Source organism: Mus caroli, chromosome 2, assembly GCF_900094665.2.
Source record: "Mus caroli chromosome 2, CAROLI_EIJ_v1.1, whole genome shotgun sequence".
Classification (NCBI taxonomy): Eukaryota; Metazoa; Chordata; class Mammalia; order Rodentia; family Muridae; genus Mus; species Mus caroli.
Genome location: NC_034571.1, coordinates 73,338,593 through 73,359,725, shown reverse-complemented (window position 1 = coordinate 73,359,725; position 21,133 = coordinate 73,338,593). Strand labels below are relative to the sequence as shown.

Sequence of the window (21,133 nt, the reverse complement as noted above, 5' to 3'; positions counted from 1 at the left end):
CTAATTAATTGAAGCCCCATCACCTTCTTTTTATATATCAAATGGGTGTATGTTGTCATTTCATTAATCCTCAGTGCCCTTGGGAGGCAGAGTATGGAATTATCCATATCGCTTATGCAGCCTTTACTTCTAATAATTGGTTTCATATCTTGTTATTAAAGCCTACTTCCCTACCTTTTATGGTTCTTATTAAAATCAATTGACTACCTGTTTTGAGCCTGAATCATAACATTTAGTTAATTTGGTGCCTAGCCTTGTCACCTGTGTTTCGTTTTCCCGGGTCTTTGACGTAAAGGTCAGCTATTAGGGCTTTGTGTTTATTTTGTACTTCATGTCTCCACCTGTGCACCTTACTGCTCCCTACATCCAATCTGCATTCACTGTAATTATTCACTCCCACCTACTGTTTATTTAATGTTCCTCTTTACAATTAGTCTTTTAGGTAAAATCTTTTGTCCCGACCTCTCATTAATTAGATTTACAACCTCCTACATGTTTTCTTTCCAATGATTTATTTAAAATTTTACTTATTTTCAGAAGTTCCTCATGAGAAAAATGTAACAACTGTTTTAGACCTAAAATGGCAATAGCTTCTTATTTTTTCCTAAATTATTTTCTTGTAGCTGCATAATACATATCTTAAGATCTCTCTCTCTCTCTCTCTCTCTCTCTCTCTCTCTCTCTCTCTCTCTCTCTCTCACTGAACCACCAGGGTCATCTGCAACCTTTACATTTCTTCTCTATTCACTTTTTTTCCCAACGTAGTATTTTTATTGATTCTTTGTGGATTTCACCTCAATCACTCCAATCATACTTATTTCCTAGCCCCTTCATGGCTGTCCTTGACACTTGTGACCTCTCCCCCGCCAAAAAATAATAAATAAATAAATAAGAAAATAAAAACACCCACTGCATGAGAGGGGGAGGGGGAGGGAGAGGGGAAAAGGGAGAGGGGGAGAGGGAGGGGGAGGGGCAGAAGAGAACAAGTCCAATTTGTGTTATCTGTATATTCACTGGAGCATGGTCAAACTCTCAATGGCCTGCTCCTTAAACAGAACTGAGTCATTCCACTCCCACACTCCTAACAGAAGCCATCAGTTGTGGAAAGCTTCACTCCAGCATCCTTATCGCACTTTTTGAAAGACTTCTTTGATGACTTCCTGTTTAGGCTGCTACTTTCATGGGTGGGAATGGAAATTGGGGTTGGGGTAGGCGTTCTTACAGAAGCCTTCCACGGCTCTCTTTCTCAACAATGTGACTGCACTCATCAATAGCACTGCCAAAGTAGCTTCCTTAATCTTTACAGTCAGCAGGAGCACAGATCATGGGCTTCCACATGGTTTCTGGTGACAGCACAGACCACAAGTAATGGCTCCTGGCTGCTGTAGGACTCTGTACCCATGCAAGACTATCAGAGGCAGCATGGACCATCAATAACACTGTGTCAGGTGGTAGCCCAGGTTACATCAATAGGGTCCCTGGAGGCAACACAGCCCACAAACAACAAAATGGCTTCAGGCTGCAGCACAGATTACAGACCTCCGATTGGCCTTGGTGGTAACACGAGACAGGGACATCAACACAGTTGCCAGCTGTACCACTCACATTAGCCTGTTCCTCACCACCAACAGTCTCCAGTTCTGTCTCTCTCCACAGCACACAAACACTTCAGGTTTTTCTCTTTCCCATCTCTCTATCACATATTTGATCATTGTAGCTGGGGCAGCCTGGCTGTTTTCTGCAGCCTTCCATTTTATTTTTATGTGAATAAAGTTTCTCTGTGTCTCTGAGTCTGTGTCTTTGTCTCTGTCTCTGTCTCTCTCTCTGTGTGTGTGTTCTTTTCCATTCCCTCCTTCCCCATTCTTCCCACGTGCCTGTTATGTATTTCTAGAGTATCAATGACAATCTTTAAATTGACTTTAAAATGTAAAGCTAGCCTTTTAAGGCAGATAAAATGTGAACTAAATTTACCTTTTCTTAAAATATACTGTTTCATTGTTGCAATGGTTTGAATGAGAATGGCCCATATAGGTTCATACATTTGAATGCCTGATCCCCAGTTAGTAAATTTGGGAAAGACTAGGAGGTATGGCCTTGTTCAAGTAGAGTAGGTGTGGCCTTACTGAAGCAGGTATGTTACTGGGAGCAGGCTTTAAAGTTTCAAAAGCCCATGCCAGGTGCTGTCTCTGTCTCTGTCTCTGTCTCTTTCTCTCTCTCTGTCTCTCTCTTTCTCTCAACCCCTCTCTTCATCTCCCTCCCCCTATCTCTCACCCTCTCCTTCACCCTCTCCCTGCTGCCTGTGGATCAGGATGTGAAGCTCTCAGCCACTAGCACCATGCCTGTCTTCTTCCCACCATGATGGTCATGGACTAATTCTCTGAAACTTTAAGCAAGCCCCCAATTATTTTTAGAAGAGTTGCCTTGGTTATGGTGTCTCTTTACAGCAATAGAACAGTAAGGAAGACAATTGCATTTGTGTATAGTGTAAAACAATCTATTAAAATAATCTTTAAGTAATGGTGGGCTTGAGAAATAATTTTATATTTCATGTTTTTCTTTCTCATAACCCTTAGTGATAGTTTAAAAAATGCTCTGAGGAGAATATAACAGTTGACAGTAAGTATTGGAACTATTTCTAGTTCTGGATACACAAAGTCACTGCATGATTATAAAACTCTCTACTCTCTAGTCAATAGCTTGAGGAATCCGATCTTACCCACTCCTTTGACATGCAAGGACCATTCTTCATTTCAAATAGTCCTAGAACAAGGCACATGGGTGTTTTTCTTAAACTAGACTTTGTCCTGCCTCATTGCATTCCACTCCTCCATACCCTGTGGTCTAGCTCACATCTCTTTCCTTGAAACCTTTTCTTTCCCTGGCTGGCTTGTTCCTAGGTTCCAATTTGGCTTCCTGTTCTTTTTTGTTGGCTTTAGTCATTCTGCACATGTCCCTTGTACTCTTATACTACTTGGGGTCATTTCAGGTGGTAACAGGCATATATGCTTGAATGGACAAAATGAAGACTTGGGTATATAACACTTATTATGACTTAGGGTGGTTTGACGCTAGGGTGGTTTGAACCTTTTCCTGGAGGTTCTTAGTCTTAATGACTCCTCTAATATGAGAACCTCTCCCTCAATTACCTGTAGACCCAGAACTATTTTTGCATTTACCATTCTGGAATTAATTGTCTTGTATTTTTGTTGTTAGTGTTGGTGGTGTTTGTCTTTTGTTTTTCTGTTCTTTATTTGGGAAGGGGGGGATGTTTGTAACTTTTTCTATTTTGAGTTAAAGCAGTTTTTTTTTTTAACTTTGTACACAGCACCTGGTATATGCCAGGTGCTGTTTTGGTTGGGTAGGAAGAAAATACCAAGTTTAAAGAGGCATTCCTTGTAGTGTCTAGGAGGGAGGAAAGTATGCAAATCAGTATTTAAAATAGCTAAATGTAGTCTAGACTTGGTGCTCTGAGGAGAGGTGGGGTTGCATGGCAAATCAGACACAGCTTAGCAAGAGACCTTCTATTTCTGTTTAATCCTAACACAAGGGTTAGGAAAGGAATTTTAGGTGGAGGTTAAACGGAATGTGAGATATATGCTACCTGAATTGCAGCAGACTGAATTCCTAAACTAAAGCTTTTCATCTTTATGAAAGAGACACATAAACACCAGAGTACATTCTGCTTCCATAAAACTGGGAAGCCACAGGGATTCTCCTCTCCAGCCACCTTGACCCTGGATACATATACCAGCAAGACTTTCAGGGACTTGATCCTTACAGAGGAAATACACTCACATTGCCTAAACTAAGAGGGTGGTTTTTTTTTAGTCATATACAACAAATATTTCTTTTCCAACACATTATAAAGATGAACACTAGAAAGTAAAATACATTTTAATGTCAAATTATTTTTGAAGACCTGTTAAGAACCAATTGATGTTCAAAGTTTTCAATCTTGAGTAAAATTGGACTACATTTTAGTCGTTCTTGATAAAGGTAATTTCTATTGGAATTATAATAGGACAAGCAGGTGCAAGTGGGGAAGTTGAGGGACCCCACCCCTAAATGACTTTCCATATAGGCACCCTTGCTTTGTTTGTAAACACAGCGCTTCACAGAAATGCTTGTTCAGACAGGAAACAAAGTGGGTGCACTCATTGTGGCCCAAATTAAGCTTTGTTCTCAGGTTGCTATAGCAACCTTATCGGTACCAAATGTCCTGCTCTAGAAAATAATTGGAAGCATTTCCCTCTTCTTTGTGTAGAAAAATCAAAGCAGTATTCATCCTTTCTTTTTTCTTTTCTTTTTGTATCATCTTTCTACACAAAACATATTAGTTTAAAAAAATCAGCAAACATCATGAATGAACACATGTATTTACATATGTAATTATGACAGCAACATCAGAAAAGTAAGGCTGAAATCACCATGAGTAATCCAGACATTATATGGCACAACAGGGAGTTAAATAAAATCCTTAAATAAGGACAGTTTTATCCTGTAGCAGGGATCAGAAGACCATGAATTGTTTGTTGGGGCTCTGTACATTTTAGTTACAAGTTAGTTTTTAGTCACTTTAGTGACAAAATATCTGATGAGAAAATTTAAGGGAGAAAGGATTTATTTCAGCTCAGGGTTTCAAGGGTGTTAGTTCAGGGCTGGCTTTCTCCATTGCTTTTAATCTTGTGGAAAGGCAGACAGATCACCTTGGAAGAGCATGGCCTGGGAAAACTGTAGTCCTCATGGCAACCAGGAATGAGGATGAGACTAAACAAAGAAACAGCAGCAAGGGATCCCCTTCAGTGACATGCCCCCAGTGATTTACTTCCTTCAATCAGAGTCTACCTTCTAGACTGTCATCATTCAGTAAGAACATGAAGTTAAGACTCCACTTGTAAGTAAGTCCACTGATTAAGTCAGAGACTTCAGGGGCCAGTCACATCAGCCAAACCCCACCTCTGAACAACTGTAGAGAGCAAATCTTAAAAACACAACACTTTCAGGGACATTTCACATGCAAAGGGCACATGATATAATCCATAGGCAATTTACTCATGCAAGTAAAATTATACGTTAACCTGTAACCTTAGCAAATTAAATCAAGAATACACAGCTACACAAGTGCAATTAAAACTATACCAGAAAAACCAGGCCCATAAACTCACAGAGGATACCAGGACCAGGAGTGGTGACAAACTGTCATCTGATTCATATGAAAGCTGTGAGACTTCATATGGAACATGACCAACTTCTCATCAGACCTTCTGGCACATGTGTCAGCTCACCCCCTTGCCTGGCCCACTTTGCTCTGTCTTGAAACAGCTGTGTATATTCCAAGCAACTCTCTAAATAGACTTTTATTTCCTTTTGAGGGTCATGAGGCACTCTCACTGGCCACTTTATAAACCAGGCTGGCCTCAGAATTATGGCAACCCTCCAGCCCCAGCCTTCTTGAGTGCTGGCATTTTAGATATGAACCATACCCTGGGATTGTAACTTTGTCTTTTGATAGCTTTCTGATTACCCACAGTGATTCTTTGAGTCTGTAAGCTGCTCCTCACACTGCCTTTAGTATGGCTTTGTGAGCTCTGAAATCTCTTTAGCACTTTGTAGCCATACTGTAGCCTCTGTCCCTTCATGAGAATATAATCCTACAAGACATATAAACTAGTATGTAACAGTTATTAGGCATTAACTTCAAAATTCAGTTTCTTGAGAATGTTTAACTTTAGAAGAGTCTGGGTTCCACAGCCCGGAATCACTTGGCTCTATGAGACTTTCGGTCAGAATTTCATTATAGACAGAATGTATTCACAAGATCCTAAGTGGGAGAGAACCTTGACACTGGAGAGCTATTCTGTGGTTGAGGAGATGAGGGGACAGAAGAGAAGAGCTATATATAGGAAACCTTTGCCTTGTGACACCCGATGAAGAGAGCTTTCTGCCAGAGAAGGATCATTTCCTGTCACCCTCCACCCACTTCAAGACACCAGGGTTCACACACTGCATGTTAACAGTTAGGCTTCTTCCTGGGAAAAAGCCCTTTTCACTTTGAGAGGAATTTAAGAGCCCTGGTTTTACAATGGTGTTTACCCCTCAGAGATCTGAGACAGAAGGTCATAGCACTTTGCTAGTTATTTCAAGATGGAGCAACTGACTATTAGCTAGTCAGCATTTCCTACTAATGGAGACTTTTGGGGGTTACATTTAAAAATTACATAAAAAGCATGTTGCATTGCCTAAGTACCTGGTGAAAGTGGCTTTGTACATTGAAAACTGTACTGACGCCATTTGCAGAAAACTGGTGACCACTGGAAATATGGGAAGTCATAGAAACCTAGTGAATTCCCTCTCCATGCCTCAGAAGAAACAATAATAGCTGACTGACTAAGAAAGATAGATTGGATTGCATAGGAAAATATATCCAGTTTTTTTAATATTGTTAGATAATTGATCAAATTCAGGAATAGCAGTGGTTTTTAATACAAATGAGCTTTCTCCCATTATTCTGAAGAAATAGATTGTAAATGAGGAGGAAATTTCACAAAACCTGTGCCTTTGTCATTAATTTATTACATTTCTCTAATAAGAACCTGCTCTCACACAGCTGAGGATTTCAAATTTTCTCTTCTGAGTGAAAAAGGAGAAAAACTCAAAATGCATGCCAAGGCTGTGATGTTTTAATTAGTAGGGAACTGACTCCATTAGCCTTTGATTAGTTACAACTCCTGCTTTCTCACCTAGACTAGACACAGGGGTCAATGAGGCTGTATTTAAAAGGACATGTGTCTACTATTCTATATTGATTGATATTTATCCTGTATTCTAAGACATAGCAGACTGATTGTGAATCCGTCTTCACATTTGAGGAGCCCTCATGGTTTGGTCATGAGTATTACTGTGTGAAATATAGAAGGCTTGCACTGATAAAGCACATCTGAACTAACTGAGCACCAGTCAAGTAGCTCATCTCCTAAAAAGGAACCTCTTTCATGGGGCATCAAATATGTATAAAAGCCTAGAGCTTACCAGAGGAGTCACAGGGATGAGACAGGGGGATAGGTTCTGGAACCTACCTTTCTGGTAGAAGGGACCTTGGGCAAGCAGCCTCTGCACGCTCCACAGTTCTCCCATGTGCATTGAGGCACCAGTGTTAAGGCTAGAATTGTAGCTTCTCAAATGTTCCTGCCACAGAGCAGTTATGTACTACCTGTTCTCTCCTTTTGTTCCAGTCCTTAAGGCTCTCAAAGGGAGATCCCAGCTGCTAAGGTATGGCAAACACGTGAATGACTACTATTGAGTCAGGACATGTGGGCAGCTGGGGCGAGAGTAGGAAGCTTCTCCCTGTGCCAGCAATGGCAGGAGGGTGGGAACCATAGTAAACATTATTTGCTTACTTGTGATTTAACCCATGGATGAAAAGGTTTCTAAAAACAATGCATCATTTCCTCAGGCCAATACTATCTTGACACTTTTATTTGTTCATTATTTCCTAAATCACCCTTGTGAAGGCAAATGAGTGAACCTCTCCTTAAAAGAAAGTTTATGTGACTTTCCCGAGGCAACATGCAGTGTACATCAGCAAGGAATTGCACAGAGGTGTTTGATGTGACTTCATGAAACCAGTAATGGGGCATCTCCCTGTCACATAATGCCAAACAGACAACTTGTGGACTAAAAAATTATCTTCAGCTAGTGTCACACAGAGTCCAGAAGGGATATTGACAGTATCGTAAAATAGGAAATAACATTGATTACAAAGGCTTGGTTCTGGACTCTTGTATCTGTGTGTCATTAGACTTCTTTTTTTTTTTTTTTTGGTTTTTCGAGACAGGGTTTCTCTGTGTAGCCCTGGCTGTCCTGGCACTCACTTTGTAGACCAGGCTGGCCTCGAACTCAGAAATCCGCCTGCCTCTGCCTCCCGAGTGCTGGGATTAAAGGCGTGCGCCACCACGCCCGGCGTCATTAGACTTCTTATATGTCCCTTTCTTACCAAAATGAATACAATAACAGTACTTACCTCATGGAATTGTTTAAGGGTCATTTTAAAGAGGTCTTAGAAGCACTGCAGTTCCTGGTGCATAATTATAAATGTATTATTAGTTGTAATAGAATTCTGGAGTCTCAGAGTGTTGCCCAAAGTCTTAGTTAATGACTTCTTGTATCTTAGTCCCGGGAGGCCTTGTTAAATATGAGTATGCCTAGGTTTAGGGTCATACCTAATGACTCAGAGTATCTGGGTAGGAGGGGCAACAATATGCTCTTGAACAAATGATTTAGGTTGATAACTGACACCGGCTATGGATGCTGCGCACTGGCCACGTTCTCCTCTCCTGGTAACCATATTCACAAGTTGTTTCTGTGGGATTACACTTCCCACTGCTACTATTTTTGTTTTCAGCAGAGCATCTGATCTATCAGTTGAGCTTGATTGGTATTTCCTTGACAACAGAGATTGGGATCTTAATTTTCCCTAAGTGAGGCTGATGTGACAAACCCAGGCTTTTGCTACGATGTTAGAACAAAGGACACATGCTTTGGACCATGGACCTGAAAGGACATAGTCCCTAGGCTGCTGGCAGTCATCTTGTGACCATGAGGTAGGGAAAGATGGAAACACATAAATCTTTCGGTGATGGTTTCATTATAATATATTGTCTAGCTATGCCTTAAATCAAACTGACTCTTGGATATTTATTCAGCCAATAAATTTCAATTTGGTTATTAATTATTTGGTTTTATTAGTTTATGTCTTCTTAAATTATGTGCCACTCAATGCCTTAGTCAGTCAGAAAATATATGTAATGATCTTGTCAAATGTATATGAGATAGTTCTTCTATACATCTGCCAGCCTTAGCATAGTAGTTAAACGTCATGATCCCCTTCAGGATTCCTCCTGCCCAGGAGCCTTCTAAACCTGCATCTTAGCCTCCTAACACACAATCAAACCCAAGAAAATCCTATCTACCTTTGTACTTGACTAAACTTGATTCTGTTACTTGGAAGTTTCAAATTCAAATCTCTCAAATCTCTAAATGTTCTAGGCATGTAACATGAATAAACAAAAGAGCTGGGAGCTAGGAGTAGGCCATGTGTTCCTTAAATCTGAGAAAAACATCAAGTAACTATAAAATTAACCAGCCAGTCTCAATGTTAACAAGACAATAGGGGATGCAGGGAATAGACGTGAGTATATGCTGCCTTCAAGGAGCACAGAATGGAAAGCTCTAGCCAAAAGTCACCACATGGGAATTTGGTCCCAGTATTACAAGTTAGGCATCCTGAATTTTATATAGAGCCCAGAATATTAGCAAGTAACTCAAATTTTAAAAGTACATCATGGACTGATGGAGCAAGAGCCAAAATATTCACAACAGGCATCCTATGTTATCTTTTGTGGGCCTTCAAGGAGTTAGCAAAGTGAAGCCTAAGTGGTAAGTGGAGGGAGACCTTCATACCGTGATCATCCTGGGTCCAACTTCAGACACACAGAAGAGAAAAAGAGAAAGCGTCCAAGGGAATATGCTAAGGCAGCAATGAATGTGTCTACTTCATCCATCTTGTAGTTGGCACTGAACATTTAGGATGAAATGATTCCATGATCATAGCCTTTAAACAATCCCTTCCAGTTCATTACATATTCATTGTATTTTTGTTCTTAGATACCCAGATGGATATACAGGGCTCATGGGCCCATTGATAAAGTTTTCAAGAGGCCTTGTCTTTACCATTATTCCCATGAGAGTAAAGAAGGAATTCTTGGCATGTGTAGATAGGTACTGAAGAATATACCCAAAGTAGAGTAATGGTGAAGAGAGACATTTAAACGTTATCCTAAAGAAATGTACATGGAAAGTAATATGGCACTCACTATTTTTATTCATGCAAATGATGAAATGCAGAAACATCTCATCTGCTTGCCCAACCTCTGTCCATCTCCCTCCCCTTATTAACTCCCAGTCTTTCCCACATGGTTTAATTCCAGGTCTAGTGTTTGGTTTTCTTGTATCTCTTGGAAATCAGATCTGAGGACCCCAGAAAAGCTAATACTTAGATAATCAGAGACAGTTCCTGTCCCAGAAGTTAATATTTGTTGTCTTGACTGTTTTAAGAAGACAGGGTGGAGGTGGAATTAGAAACTAGAAAGAAAAAGGAAAGCGAGACTCTAATCAGCACAAAGATTTCATCTGTTGGCCAAACCTATGCGATCAGTGGCTTCGTTCATCAACCCATGGCTCTTCTCTCAACTCTAATGTACCCAAATGTTATCTCACAATGTACTGCAGTTAGGCAGAATAATTGAATGTGTCCTGAACTGAGGAATTAAGTATCATGTGTATATGTGTGTTCACATGTGTGTACATGTATGTATGTAAATGCATCTGTGTGTGGGCACAATAAAGTATGTACTTTCTTCGTTTAAAAAAAACAGATACATATTATTATACCATATAACACAAGTTTGATTAATATTGTTAAAGTTGCTACCAATTTGGAGCCCTTTTCCTCCATAGGAAGTAGAGTTCCGTGTCACACTGGGTACCTAAGAAGCCTCTGTTGTGTCCAAACAATGAGATTTCAGAGTGAGTGTCCATTGTCCATTCTGACCAATGAAAGAAAGCTGCCTCACCTTTGCAGATAAGGCAGAAAATTACAAGTAAGAAAGCAGCTAGTGGCAAGTCCTCACCTCTTTCTTCTGCCTCCCTCTAAGCCTTGTTCTTCACATGAAAAAATGCACCCATTCTGTCAATTTTCAGTTCTATATTCACACATATGCCAACTTTATGAAATGAAAATAACTGGGGAGATATGTAAAGCACACAGCTTAGTCTTGTGCATAATTTAAAATTTTAAAAAATTACATATTCAAATGCATTCGTAAAGGGAGACATTAGCATGAAAAACAGATGAGAAGTCGGGTTTCGATTCTAGTTGGTGTTGAATTCTCACTCTTACCAGGCTTTGCCAACCCATCTTTAGATTAGCACAGTCTTACCTTTTCTCTTTCAGATGCATTCAGGCATACAGGTTCCTAGGGACTTTTTCTCTCTTGTAAAAATTGACACTTCAAAAATCTTGAATCAAACTCATTCATGCATTTATTCTTCAACACATATTTTTGCCTGGCAGGCAATTTCATCTGCATCCACCCTCAAGGGAACTCCCAGGTTATTGGGGAGACTAACATACAAATAATCCTTTATGTGAAGTAAGTTGAAGGAGACATCTTCACTTGAGCAGGGACTGGGAGAAGCAGGCATGGTGGTAGCATCATGATGTCTTCAGATGCCAAGACCAATGTCTGGAGACGAATTTGAGGACTTTTCTCTTCAGAACATAGCTCCAGTATTGTTATGGTGGGTGTCTATAATGGAAAGATGTGAGGTCAGAGGCAGAGAACCATCTAAGGACAAATGCAATGGAATCATAAGTTATCACAGGGGTAAAGAGGCAGAGATAGCAGGAGCTAGACACAAACTTACATTTGAAGAGTGAAGAAAACAGTGGCATTAGAATGTTTTAGACCGGGCTGGAGAGATGGCTCGGTGATTAAAAGCATAGACTGCTCTTCCATAGCTCCTGAGTTCAATTCCCAGCAACCACATGGTGGCTCACAACCATCTGTAATGGGACCTGATGCCCTCTTCTGGTGTGCCTTCTTCTAGTGTGTCTGAAGACAGCCAGCGACAGTGTACGTCAAACTGTTATTTTGTTACTGTTATGAATTGTAATGTAGTAAAAAGTTCTCCTGCAGGGACAGTTCCCCATTTAAGGAGAGATACACAGACTTGTACAAGTAGGGTCTTTATGTGTAACTCCTGGGAAGAAGTGGTTTCCTCCTGGTAACAGCAAGGACAGACACTCCAAAACAGATTCACTGCTTTCTAATATCCTAATATGAAGAAATCAGTCCCCACTTTGACAGCACCCTCCATAGCTGATTGGTCTCTTTCTTATGGCTTGATGTCCACTTCTAGGAAATGGAAGTTATGGGTGGCAGTTGCTCCCTGACAGGTGTCTTCTATGTGCTATGCCTGGCCTCTCCTCTCCTCTAATCTTCCTCTCCCCTCTCCTTGCTCTCCTTTTTTTCCTTTTTCTCCCCCCTTTTGCCTCTTCTCCTCTCTTCTCTCTCCTCTCCCCCTGTCTGTCTCTGTCTCTCTGCCTGTCTCTGCCTGTCTCTGTCTCTGTGTGTGTGTGTGTCTGTCTGTCTGTCTGTCCATGTACTGAAGACAGAAGAAGGGGCTGGATCCCCTGGAACTGGAGTTACAATTGTGAGCTGCCCCATGGGTGCCGAGAGAGCATCTCTCTAGCCCATCTGAAGGAGCCTTCTAGTTTCCGGTCTGTGCACGGGATGTTTGTGCTCTCCTATAATGAGTTGCTAGCAATGTCCTTCCCTTCGAGGACAATGAGCTGCTGCTGCATCCTGGTCAACCCAGGCTGTCCCTGGAGAAACAGACCCATTGGCCTAATCTTTGATTTCACTTATCGGTCCACAAACTTGAATTAAACACGAGAAGGGCCTTGTAAAGGTCTGTAAGCATCAGGTGCTAGCATGTACTCAAGTGCATAGCACTTGATGTCCTTAATCCTTCTGTACCCCCCAGGCCTTTTGTGGGACTTGATTCCATCCTGAGGGTATCGTAGACACAAACACAAGATTCTCAGGGTTAGGCTTTGTTGGATAGATACACCGAAGGCTGAATGAGGCCTTGGGTGCTTCTGTTCTTTTCAACTAGGGGAGCGCAGGCTCCACAAAGGGTTCCCAGGTTTCAGGGCAGAAGAGCACACTTGGTGTCGGGCCAGCCAGCACTTCAAGGTCTGAGAAGCTCTGGTAGGGAGGGTGGTGTTCAAGAGGGTCTCCTCTGGTCTGGGATTAAGATGGCGACTTTCAGAAAATAGATCCTAGAAACACAGACCTCTTTGATACAGAAGGCCTGGGCTTTGGGGACGTAGTGGCCTGTCTTGGCTCCTGAAGTAGAGACCTGTAACACTGGCTGGGTTTTGGTGATTGAAGCTCTACAGACTGGAGACTCCCGGCCTGGAAGAGTGTGCCGGTGATTTGAACTGATGCCTGGGTTGCTGTTTTTTGACTCTGGAGGGCCTCTTCCTGAAATTCTACTCCCTCCGGATTTTTTTTTTTTGCGGGGGTGGGGGGTGGGGGCAGCAGATGCAAAGAATTGGCATGTCCCCGAGGCAGGCAGAGGCCGAAGCCAATTCCTATTCGGAGAGACACAGATTCCTGGCCCTGGGCACAAGGCAGTAGTTGTAGGAAGACAAACAGCCAGGGTATAGTCTTGTACTTGGGGGTGGGGCAAGATGGAGTAAGGGTCTGGAAGCACACTAGACATATGGGGTACTCCACAATTGGGGCCGGTCAGGGTGTGCCGAGCAACATGCGCTGCAGAAACTTTATCTGCAGGTCTCGTGCAATTCTGCGGTGCCACCACATGGACCATCAGGGCCTGGGTAAGGGCCCCTGGGTCCTGGAATTCTTCAGGGTCCACCTTGCTTATCACACATCCCCATGCCTCCCTCTGTCCCCCACCCTCACCCCCAGGCCCTGATGCTTCTGGACTGAGGACACTGCCATGTTTTCTTGTTACCCTGAGTCTCTCGAGAAGGTGAGGTGGGGCCGGGGGAAGTGATCTTGGAACTTGAAAGTCCTGGAGGTGGGAAGGGAACTGGCAGGAGTGAGGAGAGGAATTTTGTAGCTGGGAAAGAGAGGAGGAGCAGGTAAGAGGAGGAGAGACATGGAGCTGATAGTTGGAGGGGAAGATGGAGTGTGGAGAGGGAACTTTTTCACCAAAATAAGTATGGTTTTGGCCAACGCAAGAAGACGATCTTGGGAGAGAGGAAGAGTAAGGAAGAGGAACAAAGTCAGAATTCGAGTCCGAAGAGAAGTTAGGCCTGGGAGAGTGGGTCTGTGTCAAAGAAGAGAAGATATAAGCCTGCGTGGTGGTGAGCAAATAAAAGTGGGAAGAACTGAGGGTCGGATAGGGAGAAAGAGATGCTAAGTTGGGTGGAGGGGAGTCTACAAACTGAAAGGACCTGAGCTGGACACCCTGAGGGCACTGCTTTCTGTTGCAGCACCTGGGCCTCGTTTTGAGGCAACATTGCCTTGTATCCAGGAGGGAAGTGGATGGGGTGGACAAGACCAGTGGTTAGAGACCCAACAGTCAAGTGTGGGGATCTCTGAGGCCACTTGTGGCTGGTGGTCAAGACTGCCTTCTGTGCACAGTGTGGCCACAGCAGCCTCGTTCTGCTGCAGGCATCAGCAGTGGGCCAAGGGGACACGCAGCCTCTTCGACCTGGCTGTGCCGTGCTCAGTCCAGAGCCTGCATCTAAGCTTGGCGCTTCACTTCTCCTTAGCCATTCGCTGGGGGTGTGTATGGAAACAGAGAATGAGAGCTGTTCCTGGAAGGTGAGAGACAACCACAACTACCCAGGTGGAGTCAGGAGGAAGACATCGTCCGTACGACCTTCGGAGAAAAAGGCAGAGGTCAAAATGTCGGGATGACTGGTCCACTTCTGGATTCTGCTTCAGGTGCTCACTTCCAGTGTGAACTCAAGACCGTCGATGTGAGATCTTTGGCTGTTGTTCAGCAGGTAGACTGTTTGGTTAGCATGCATGAAGTCCTTGGTATAATCCCTAACTCCACATAAGCATGGCATGCTGGCACGAGCCTGTAATCCCAGCAGGGATATAAGGAGCTCGAGGCTAGCTTGGGTTCCACGAGTCTGTCTGAAAACAAGAAAGAATAGCAGTTTGTCACCTTTGAGGTCAGAAAAATCTGGGAAGATGCTGTAGAGAAGGTTAGAAAAGTGGAAATTCTGGCTGGAAGGAGGAAAGGACTGAGGGGAAGTGGGCAGCCGAGAGCAGTGAGGGCCAAGACTGGGAAAGAACTGGAGAGTACTGTGCAGTGCTTTACCAACCTGCATTCCTTCTGCCGTTTCGAAAGACACTTCACCAAATAGGGGACCTGGGAGAGAAACAGAGTCACGAAACAGTCTATCTACCTTCCACCCACCTCCACCCTCTGACTCCTAACCTGACTCTGACTCAGTATTCCAGTCTGAGCGGTGCCCTCAGTCCTCTTTTTGGTACACAGAGCTCTTTTGTCCTAATCCTGACACAGATTTTGTAAGCATCCACCATGGTTTCCTGGCTTGCTGGTTCCCCTGGCCTCTTGTCACCCTCAACCCTGGAGTCCTCCTTCAGCATGCCATTGGCTGAGAAGGATTCTCAGAGCCAGTGGCAGCAACAGTAGGGCCGGCTGGTAAAAGGCTCCAAGAGCTGGGGGGACTTGTTCCCCGACAGCAGCTCTCTCCCTGGCATCAACAGCCTGTGTGTGTCTCAGAGGTCAGATTCTGCCTTCTCCTCCCCCTCAATGTTCTGGGTGTTTCTCGGGGACCTGTAAAGGCGGTTTTGGTAAAATTTGTCAGGTAGAATTGTTTGATGTACACCTACCTAGCTCTGCCTTGTCTGCTCTTAAAATTTACAGCTCTCATCACGCTCCAGGAGGCTGAACTGAGTCCTCATTGGCTTGCTGTCTGAGTGAAGTAGCTGTGCTCCATACACTTTTGTCTTTGGACTATTACTATATATTTTAATAACTATTTAAAATTTTTTGTTTATTTAGATGTATGTCATGTGTTTTCATGTGCGCTTGAAGCTCTGAAGAGGGTTGGATCCCCTGGGGCTCAAGTTTCAGACACTTGTGAATTGCCTGATATGAGTGCCAGGATCTGAATACCAGGCCTCACAAGCAGCAAGTGCTCTTAACTACTGAGCATCTTTTCAGCCCCAGTTCATATTTTCAGTTCAGACTCAGTTCAGCCGGGCGGTGGTGGCGCATGCCTTTAATCCTAGCACCCGGGAGGCAGAGGCAGGCAGATTTCTGAGTTCGAGGCCAACCTGGTCTACAAAGTGAGTGCCAGGACAGCCAGGGCTACACAGAGAAACCCTGTCTCGAAAAAAAAAAAAAACAAAAAACAAAAAAACAAAACAACAACAACAACAAAAAACAAAAACAGACTCAGTTCAGCTATTTTCTTTTTTTAATTTTATTAAATGGTTTATTTGCTTTTAAAAATGAATTATAATGTAAGTCTGATATGACAGAAATCTGATATGAGACCCCTGCGGAAGTGTCATTTGATCCCCGAAGATGTTATGGCCCGAAGGTTGAGAGCTGTTCTTCTAGACTAAGGTCTGCCAAGGTTGGGTAGATTTGTAAACTTTGCATTCATACTATGAGATAATCAAGATGAGCTGTTTATGTGGTAAACAAAAGTTGGTTTAATTCACATTTCTGGAGGCTCAGGGACATGCCATGTGTAGAAGAACTTACAATATCATATAGGAAGTCAGAAGTGGGAAAGAAGAAGGAGAAGGAGAAGAGCAAGAAGAGGAGGGGAGAGGAGAAGAGAGGAGGGGAGAGGAGAAGAGGGGGAGGGGAAAAGGAGGAGAGAGAGGAGGAGAGGGAGGAGAGGAGAGGAGGGAGAGGAGAGGAGAGGAGAGGAGAGGAGAGGAGAGGAGAGGAGAGGAGAGGAGAGGAGAAACTGAGTGAGACTGGGGTCCCAACATCCCACAAGAATGTCTGAGGAAACATCTCGATGACTCAAGTTCCTCCTACTAGGTCCCATCTTTTCAGGTTCCAGAAGATTGTCATGTTACTATCTTGTGGACCAAGACCTCAATTGCAGTGTACCCTTAGGGGACACTAATTTGATTTCTGAAATTTGATTTCTGAACTATCGAAGTGGATATTTTGAGTCACAAAGAAGAAATAAAAGCTCTACCTCCAAAAGAAAACCTAAAAATATTGGCCATTGTTATTAGCTTATTTTTTTTATTACAAATAGAGAAACTTTAGTAAGATTGAAATTCTGACCTTAATAAAATATTGTATTATTTGTGTTTTCTTCTTCATAGGAATCTTTGGTTAATGACTACTATAGTGCTTTTGGTTCTTAAATACTTAGAACTAAGAATCTATTTCATGGAACAAGGCCATAAGTCATCCTTTTATTTGTGTATGTGTGTGGTATATGTATGAGTACATGCTTGCACATGTGCAAGGGTGTGTATGTGCTTGGACTCCACATGTCAATGTTATGGTCTTCCTCCATTGCTTTCTACTTTGTGTTTTTAGATGGGCTCTCTCACTGAGGCGGGAGTTCACTGACCGTCAAGACTGACTAGCTAGCAAGCACTAGGGATTCACCCATCTTTGCCCTCCCAGGTTACAGTTAAACGCCACTACAGTTGGCATTTATGTGGATGTTGGGGAATCTACGCTCAGATCCTCATGCTCATGTGGTCAGCCTCTTATCAACTCATCCATCAACCTAGATTTAGGCTTCATGCACCATAGTATTCAGTATATTTTATTGGAGTCAATTAATGATAGTGCTACAATTTCTATTGAAAAGTAGATTCCTGGTCATTCCAAATAATCATCCATGCCAGCCAATGTGGGGCATTTACAAAGCATACGGTGAGGTTGTTCTTCAGTATTAGTGATGTTTAGTACTAGTGTACTTTTCATTAGCATTAAAGAATGAGGTGTGCAATTTCAGACATATAAAACCCATGTCTGAAACAGAATTTCAAGGCTTTCAAGTATGGAAAATTGCTCATTGTGTTCCTAAATATTATTAGAGAATTAGAAAATAAAATATACATGAATTCATGAATACAATTAGTTGCTAAGTATCCGAGCATGAAGGAGCCACTTACACATGGAGGTGGTTTATGATGGCAGGGTAAAGACTGGGTCATTGCCCCAATGTGTCATCAGCTCTGACAATTAGCAATGGTGGGAAGAGACAGCTCTAGTCTAGACTCACACAACCTGGTTCTTATATTTACTTCTGCTACATCAGTAGCCCACTTGGACTTGGACTCTGAGCTTGGAGAGTTAGTTTTCAAGTTCATTCTCAAAATCTTCCAATGGCTCAGACTCACTGGGCAGTGAGGTCATTCTGGAGCCCAGCTGTGGCTTATTCAATGTCTGATTGATTTGTAAAGTGCGTTCAGTCTACTTCAAGTTGAAGAATAATCAAGAGTGGTTTTATTTTAACTATGTGTGAAAGTTTTCAATAAAGTATATACCCCTTCAAAAAAAAACTGTGTGTGGTTTAGGATATGTGAATGTGTGTGTGTGTGTGTGGTGTGTATATAGCCTATTTTATATTCATAAACCATCCCAAATTATTGCTGCTAATCATGTGTTGACTATAGCTACTTATTGTCTCTCCAATTTTTTCTATAAATGCAATTTCAGAGCATTTTGATTAATCCCACAGAATCATTCTGTTTCTTGGATGTTATAATATAACCATACTTAGTACACATGTAACAGTATAAAATTCACATGTTGGTTTTTGATTTATTTCAAAGAATGAGGCTAAGTATTATATATAAACTCAAGGAATGGTTTTGAAATATGATAGGTTATGAACTATAAATATGACAATCAGTCCAACTCTTTTTTTCCAAAATGTTTGTTTGATAACACCACTCATATATTTTGATATTCTTTAATTCTATTACAAAGCATTATATAAAATAAATATGTAATATGTATATATGTATAATACACTGAAAATGGGAAATAGCAAAGAAGTATGTTATAATTTGGAACTCACTGAACTATCATTTCAATATTAGAAGAGTGTAAGAGTAGAATTATTCAAGACTAGTAAATGTCTGTAAAACAAAGCATCAGGCTAATGTATGAAAAAGAAACAATTTAGGAATCTAAATGTGAAATTAAAAATGATTGAAAAGAAAAATAAGACAAGGCAAGATAAGGTAGAGGAGGAATGAAAACCCTGTTCTTTCTGGCCTCTAAGCTGCACATCTCTAAACATTTTGTATAACAGAAGCAAGAGGAATACTGATATTTGCAGAGTTTGTTCATGCAAAATCCTAAGATACTTCCAAGTTAAAGCAAACTGTAAAGGCAGTATGAGCACTGTTCTTGAAATCTCTATGATTCATATTTTCTATCTTCTCATTGTTCTTAACAAGATTTGGGTAACCTAGGGGCACACATTTGCCTGGCTAAAGATCATGGTCATTGGTTTGGATGTAGATCATTGTACCTGACACTATGCTGCCAAATCTGACTGTACAATGAGTACAGTTGACCTTCACAACTCTGGCCTCTGTATTTATTCCTGAATACTTAGTTTATCTTTAGTCCTTTAACTTCTTGTGTTTGAGCAATATAACAACTTAATGTCACTGAGACATCAACACACTGATAACTCTAATCTTTAAGGGTAATATTCCCATTCCATATTCTCTTGGCCCCCTTTCTGTCACCTTGTCCTACTTGGTTTCATCTTAGTTTCTGAAAGCTCTTCAAGTGCTGTTCCGGAGGGCTTGGGATTCTTATGGAAGGCCTCTATTTCCTTTTACTCTCAGGACTTCCATGTCTCTAGCAAGCTTTAAAGGTGCTCAGATTTTTCACTTCTCTGCTTCCCATGGACTGTTTTCTCTCTCTATGCTTGGGCAAATTCACAGCTCTAGTTCGGTTTATTGCATCTGGAAGTAAATGTAAGGATTGCCTCTTTCAAACCAATACATTATAGTACACTTTAGTGTGCAAGTCTATCTCTTTTTTAAGGTGGGGTCTCATGTATCCTAGACTGGCTTTGACCTTGTTATGTAGCCAATGATGACCTTGAACTTCAGATTCTGTGACTTCCTGAGTGATGAGATTCCAGCTATGCAGCACCATAGCTGGGTTTATACTATGCTGGAGATCAGACCAAGGACTTTGCATATACTGGTCAAGAATTCCACCAACTGCTGTATAAAGTGTAAGACTTCCTTGAGTGCCCCCCCACACCTATATTTTACTGAATAGCAGGTTTTGAGATAGTTTCTATTCCATTAACTTAAATCCCAGAGTGAAGATCTGTGGAACTGAGCATGAACTGAAAGTGGGCGATAAATCATTAATTTCAAAAGCCAGCAAGCTTGAAGGATACAGTGTCATTAGAAAAACCTGGCAAACCTTAATTATGCACTAAAACTTTTTATTCTCAGCATAGATTAATATATGGATTTATTGAAGACAGAAATTTCATCTATAGTATGCTAGTCTTTCATGTTTACTCAATTCTTGCACAATTTCTAGAGTTTGGGAAATAATCACGAATAAATATTTCCTTATTCTAAAAATAAATGATTCTCTTTTTATTGTAGAAATGCTGTAAGGTGGTTATTTGGGCACATGAATTAACCAAGAACACCATACATTTTAGGTCATGTCGTTTCTTTGTGGTGGTGGCAGATCTGCTGGAGGGTTGGCATTTAAGATGATTTCAGTTAGAATGCCTATCTTTTTCCTTTGGAAAAGATCACTTGGTCATCTGCTTGTCCAGCCTTATGAATGAACAGCTCCAAATCTATTTAGGGTTAGATACAAGTTAATGAAAAGGCTAATTCACACACACACACACACACACACACACACACACACACACACACGCACACACGAAAGACAAAGGCTAAAGAAAACTTTGACACAGTGTGAAGTAAGCCTAGCTAATTAACCCACCACACTCTTTATAATTATCAGCCTTGGAAAAATTATAGTTTAGTTGAATTTTAGGATGGATTCTACCATTAATTAATAAGGACATTTCATTTTTAAAGTAAATTTTACTTCATGAGGTTTAAAAGTACAATGTTCGTCAGTTATAACTCAGTGAATTAACATGATTTTCCTCTCATAATTTCTTAGTTATTAAGTGGGAAGGCATACTTGTGATAGCCTAATTTTAAACTCTTTTTCAAATAGTTTTTTACAACACAAGATTTTATTACTGGATATTTATATTCAAATCATTTTATTTTTGTCAATTTCTGGAAAGCAGTCAAAGTGGGTTCCTTTATTTTGGCACTTAAGATACTAGTCTTCAAAATGCTTCTTTAATAACTGGAAATACAAACATTTTGTATAGTGACACACTATGTGATTATAGTGTCTACTAACTAAAGATAATATAATGAAAGAATAAACATTTTATTTTCATGCTATGAGTGCTTTGAGAAAATGGTACCCAGAAAAGGAAACTAGACTATTTCTTGGAGGACTAATAAGACTATAG

The 21,133-nt window shown here is 41.4% G+C and overlaps 1 pseudogene; it reads right to left on the bottom strand.

The window, feature by feature from the left end:
• Positions 1 to 12,875: 12,875 nt before the first annotated feature.
• Positions 12,876 to 14,116, bottom strand: LOC110308874 (annotated as a pseudogene).
• Between the last annotated feature and the right edge of the window lie 7,017 nt (positions 14,117 to 21,133).